Genomic DNA, 5,936 nt, shown 5'->3' with positions numbered 1-5,936 from the left:
CCCATCCCGGTCTTGTTCCGATTCCAGTCCGGATCCCGCTCCCGGTGCGGTGGCGGCGGCAGCTCTCAGCCCACCTGAGGACGATGGAGCGCACAGTGGGTCCCGAGGCGCTGGCGGGATCAGCCTCGTCTCCCTGGATCACAGAATCATTTGGGTTGGAAAAGATCTCTGGGATCATCGAGTCCAACACCACCGTATCAACCAGAGCATGGCACTGAGTGCCATGTCCCGTCGTTCCCTAACGATTCCATCCCCTCCCTGGGCAGCCCGTTCCAATGTCTAATCACCCTTTATGTGAAGAAATCCCTCCTGATATCCAACCTGGCACAGTCTGTGACTCTGTCCTCTGCTCCTGAGGGACTCACACTCGCCTGAATCGGAGCCCCGCAGGATTTCCCGTTGGAAGCACAACCGCTGGCAAAATCAGCAGCGGATTACCAGTAATGAACTCATAATGGGTTTAATAATCCCACGGGTTTCAGCCCCCTTTGATGAAGGCTGGCCTGTGGACAAAAGACATGGGAGTGTGTTCATGAAGCGACTCCCCCATCAGCCTGCGGGGAGCAAATTGAGAGGAGAAGCTTTTAGACAAATCTCTCTTTTGTCTCAAGGAGGGGAGGAGGAGGCTCAAGGAGGCTGCGATGGGAGGGGGGTGATTCTGGGAGGAATGGCTGATTCCAGCAAGACAGGGTTAAACTTTGTGGCTGGGGATTTCTGAGGTGGAGTGGGTGCCGGGAGTGCTTCAAGGGGAGGACCAGGAGTGCACGGTAGCTCTGAGGATGTGAAGAAGGAATTGAATACAGAGATGAGGACTGGGAAAGGTGAAGTGGGTGCTTAGCAAGGTTGCCTAGATAGTTTCCATCTTTAACAGTAATTGCAGCAAACAGACATATGTTAATGGCTTTAAACTGAGAGTAGATTGGAAATTATGAAGAAATTCTTTATTGTGAGGGTGGTGAGGCCTTGGCACAGGTTGCCCACAGAAGCTGTGGCTGCCCCATCCCTGGAAGTGTCCCAGACCAGATTGGACAGGGCTTGAAGCAACCTGGCGTAGTGGAAGATGTCCCTGCTCATGACAGGAGGTTGGAACTGGATGGTCTTTAAGGTCCTTTCCAAACCAAAGCATTCCCTAAACAGAATGTTCGAAAAGGCCTCCAATTGCAGGTTGTGTTCCCACTGTTGACAACCATTAGTGCAGTTCATAGTGACTGAGGGCAGTTCACAGCAAAACCCTGCCAAGAGACATAGAAAAGCTGTGAAAAACACAACCAAACCTCATTGCTCTATGGCTTTCCTGTGCTAGATGAACTGACCGTGTTTTGGTAGGATTGCAGAATCTCAATTTCCCCGTTGCTGCCTGTGGCTGGATGGAATGTATGGACCCAATCTCCCTGTATTCAGCTGAATTGTGATCTTTATCACGATGCTGAGCACTGCTCAGTCCTGCTCAATGTTCTGGTAACTATTAAGGGCTTTTAGTTTAGAAATTTCAGGCCTTTATAGTTAAATACAGTAAAATTTGTTGGTGGAAACAGACCTTTAGAGACATTTAAATGCAAGCCCTAATCCTTTCCTTCCCAAGATTACAGAGTTGTTCCTGCAGACATGTGACATGTTTCTTTACCCTCTCCATTTAATTTTTCACCCCTCTTTTCCACTCTAATAAAACTCTCCTAGCACTTCAAATTATATACAATCATGGATTTCATTTAGACTCCATGTTACCTACATCCATGTTTTGAGTGCTTTTTTTAAAAAATTAAATGAAAACATAGCCCTGTATCTTTTTAGGTGATGCCCTCATTTTAAGCTGCAAGAATGTAATGACAGCAGAGAGTTTGCTGCTCTCATTTGCTATTTATACATTTTTCAGGGGAAATTGGACTAAGTCAAATTACTACAATATTTTCTTAAAGCATAACTTTTATTTAGCTCCCTAGATTTGCTTGGGCTGTTGCACTGTCAATGGTAATAAATATTTACAAGAAATTCAAGCATCACTTTTAATTAGGATAAAACAGCTGTGTATATAATATCCCTCTACTAAATGTATTTGTAGTTGATAAGACTACATTTCTTAGTGTACAACTATTTATTTTCTCTTTAGCTGTACACCAAGTTGTGATACAGATGGTTGGGACCTGTAGTCACCACACTCATTAGAACCACAGTAACAAGAACCATTGTGAAACTCAACTCTGTAGCATAAATCATTTATGAGTTATCAAGAAGGATCATATTTCACTGTTTGGAACAAGAAAATTCTTTTAGCATTATAGTCATATTTAAAATGATATGCTGCTCCCCAGACTATTTTTAGAAAATATTATTTTGGACAGTTTGAATTCTGTTTCTTGTTACAGCTTTTTAAAGGTCTTTAGATGGACGGTAATTGCCAAGAGTATTTCTAAAAAAAAATATAAACCCCTGTGTATCTAAATACACAGCTTTTTGTCACCAATGCACACTCAGTTATTATAGGCAGGAGGATGACTTTGTCCTGTCTATTCATTAAAACTCAATTTAGAGAATTCCACACTTAGCCCGATGAAGCTGTTCCCAATGACATCATTTCCCATAAAAAGAGAAAATGGGGCCGCAGTTGCTGCTGGGGTCACATGGCAATGGAACTGCACTTTGGAATCAGCTTCCATTGCAGGGGCCATATTCTGTATGAGCCTGCTGTAATCTCTGCATGCTGGATTGCCCAACAGCCCTTTTAACTCCTCCTGGTTTAATACCAGTGATTAAACTTCTTTTATTGTAAGGTATATCATGAAGTATGACGGTTTTGTCTGTGTTTGCCTCAAACAAGGGACTTTTAATACCAGTATCACAGAATCACAGGATTACAGAATCACAGAACAGCCAGGTTGGAAAGAACCTCTGGAGATCACCCAGTCCAACCCCTGCCAAGGCAGGGTCACCTGGAGCAGGTGACACAGGAAGGCATCCAGGTGGGTTGGAATGTCTCCAGAGAGGGAGACTCCACAACCTTCCTGGGCAGCTTGTTCCAGCACTCTGCCACTGTCAATGTGAGAAGTTCTTCCTTGTGTGGTGGTGAGCCTTTCTGTGTTTTAATTCATGGTCTTTTCTCCTCATCCTGTCTCTGGGCACCCCTAAAAAGAATCTGGTACCATCCTCATGGCATCCACCTTTGAGATATTTGTATGCATTGATGAGATGCCCTCCCAGTCTCCTCTGGACTAAGCAGACCCAGCTCCTTATCTCTCCCATTAGAGGGATGCTCCAGACTCTTGATCATCTTTGTGGCCTCTTCTGGGCCCTCTCCAGTAGCTCTTTGTCTTTCTTGAACTGAGGAGACCAGAACTGAACATCCTCACTAGGGCAGAGTAGAGGTGGAGGATCACTGTTATAACTGTGAACTGTTGTATTGCACCATTTAGATTTCTTGACTTCTCAGAGAAAAAAACTGAACTTCTCTCATCTGAAATCTTCATTTCAGCTTCCCTTATTTACTGTCCCTGTTCCTCCTCTCTTTTATGGTCTGCCATGAATATCTCATGTAGGTGGGATAGAATACATTTCAAGTTACTCTGCAGCCTAAAAAGTTGGTAAACGGTGGTGTTTTGTTTGGAAAAGGATTTGTATCACCTGGTAATACTCATCTAAATATTAGATGTATAATCAAGCTGTTGTCCAGGTTGCCTTGGTTTGGTGGAAGGAGACAGGTGATCATTACTGTTGTGTTTTTGCCAGTGCCTGGAGCAGGTTGGGTGAGTCCTTTGAAGATGACTTTTTTCTCTTCTGTAGTTTCTCTGAGTTCAGAAGAAGCTGAGATGACTACTTAGACTAGATCCTTAATTTTTAGATAGCTTTAATTAATTACCTTAGACCTTAGAGATGCTTAGAGGTTATCTACAGAAATCTTCAAATTAATGATATGTGTGACCTGAAAGAGTGGGATGTTGCCGTAACTTCATGCTTGGTTTGGGAAGTACTGATGCCCTGCCTATCCCTTCTCCAGGGGGCTGCACCTATTTTTGGTATCCCAAAGCCAGATGATGATTACCCTGCAGACTTTCCTTCTTCCTGGTGCTATTCTTGCAGCACCTGGTGTGATGGCACCTGTAGGGATCTGCTCAGGCAGCTGTGCCTTTGGGAAATCCATAAAATCCTGGCACTGTGGTGATGATTAATAATCACATGATGTTTAAATCATCAAAAGCACACACCTAGGGTGTATCCTGCATTCAACCTGAATTTATCTGAAGGATGTCACAAAGATTTTGGTCATCACATACAAACATTCTGCATTCCTGAAATGCAGCACTTTTGATTTAATTCCCTTTCTGCTGGACTTTTGCTAAGTGCTTCCCAACCTGCCACACTTTGTTGCCTCTGAGACCAGATCCATGCTCTGCTGACCCCTTTAAAAAACAACAGTTATGACCTCATTTAAAAAACCAAATGCTGGTAATTTTCAAACTACAAAATTAGGTACAAAATCATTAGGGCATCACAATGTGTGTTTCTTATTTTAGCTGTAAGAGAAAGCAAGTGATGCTCAGTCATGAGTTTTATTTTTCCAGGGAGAATTTGCTGATGGAAGTAACCTATAATTCAAGAAAATCAGCAAAAGCAAAGTACAGTAAAGACCAAAATATCAACAGAAGCAAAATCCTTTTATGCTGAAAATTAATATAAAATATATTCAATGTTGAAGCATAATAAAAATACAAAGCTTGTTAAAATAAACACAATAAAAATATAAAGCATAATAAATATAAACATAAAAATAAAGCACATAAAATGCAAGCATATAAAATATATATTATAAATTAATAAAAGATAAAAAGGAGAATAAAGGTAATCTATTTACCATGAATATAAATAAGTATATACAAATATTAATCATATTCTAAAATATTGGGGAAGGCTCATCCCTCTATTTTTCTCTTTTTTGTATATGAAATATGGGAAAAGCATGGCATCTCCCAATTTCTTCAAAAGCCCAAAGATGGCAAAAATCCAGGCAGCTCAGGAAGAGAAATGCGGTTTATCAAGGTTTTCAGAGCTCATCTGCAAAGCACCTGCATTTCACATGGTTCCCTCTTTCTGCAGCAGAATGTCACTGAAGACCCAATGGCTAGGAAAATTTGCTTTTCCTGTGACATGGGAAAATTAAAAAAGAATGTCAGTATAGTCTACAGGAATTTTAAAGAAAATGAAAAATGAGGGGAAAGAAGAAAAACATTTAAACAGTGATTTTTCCCCCTCCCTTCAGAATCTCTGCTGCCTTGGTAATTGAAATGGAAAAGCCTTGCTGGAAAGCCTGTGTCCCCTGAAGTTGTTACGGAAAAAGGGACAAAATAACCATGTTTGATGTCTGAAGAAGTGCTGGCATTGCTTGCCTGGCTATGCCAATTCATTTTGGCCCCTGTCCCTGAGCTCTCCACCAGTTTCTCAGCAGTACAATGCATATGGTCTCTTTGGGACCATCTGTGCTTCTCTGCGGCACAGAAACCATCAATCAGCTTAAAGCCACATTAGGAGACAGCATAGGTTGATTTGAAGTATTTAAAAGGCTGGGGCAGATTAGAACACACCAGGACTCCAGCAGGGATACCTTCCACAGTTCCCTGCAGCAGTTCCTTGGAGGGGTACATTTCATTTAATCTTCATCACTGGACACCAAGAAATGCCTGTGTCTTGGTATTCCATTTCTCAAAGTCTGATTCTCTTGACAAGACCTTCTTTTGCCGCAAGACAAGCTGTGGAGAACACCCAGAATACTTTATCAGCCAGGCTCTCACCTATTCTGTTTATTAGACTCTCTTCTCTTTTCAAAATGTGAGAGAAGTTGCTGGTTTTGTTTGCTCTTGGTCCTCGCAGGGAGGCCGGTGACAAAGCTGCCACTGACCTCGGCGTCGCAGGATCAATCCCCCAGTCATTAGCGCGTTGTAAAAACTGCT

The sequence above is a fragment of the Fringilla coelebs genome (assembly GCF_963513975.1).
Source record: "Fringilla coelebs genome assembly, chromosome: 6".
Classification (NCBI taxonomy): Eukaryota; Metazoa; Chordata; class Aves; order Passeriformes; family Fringillidae; genus Fringilla; species Fringilla coelebs.
Note: the sequence above shows the minus strand (reverse complement) of the source record.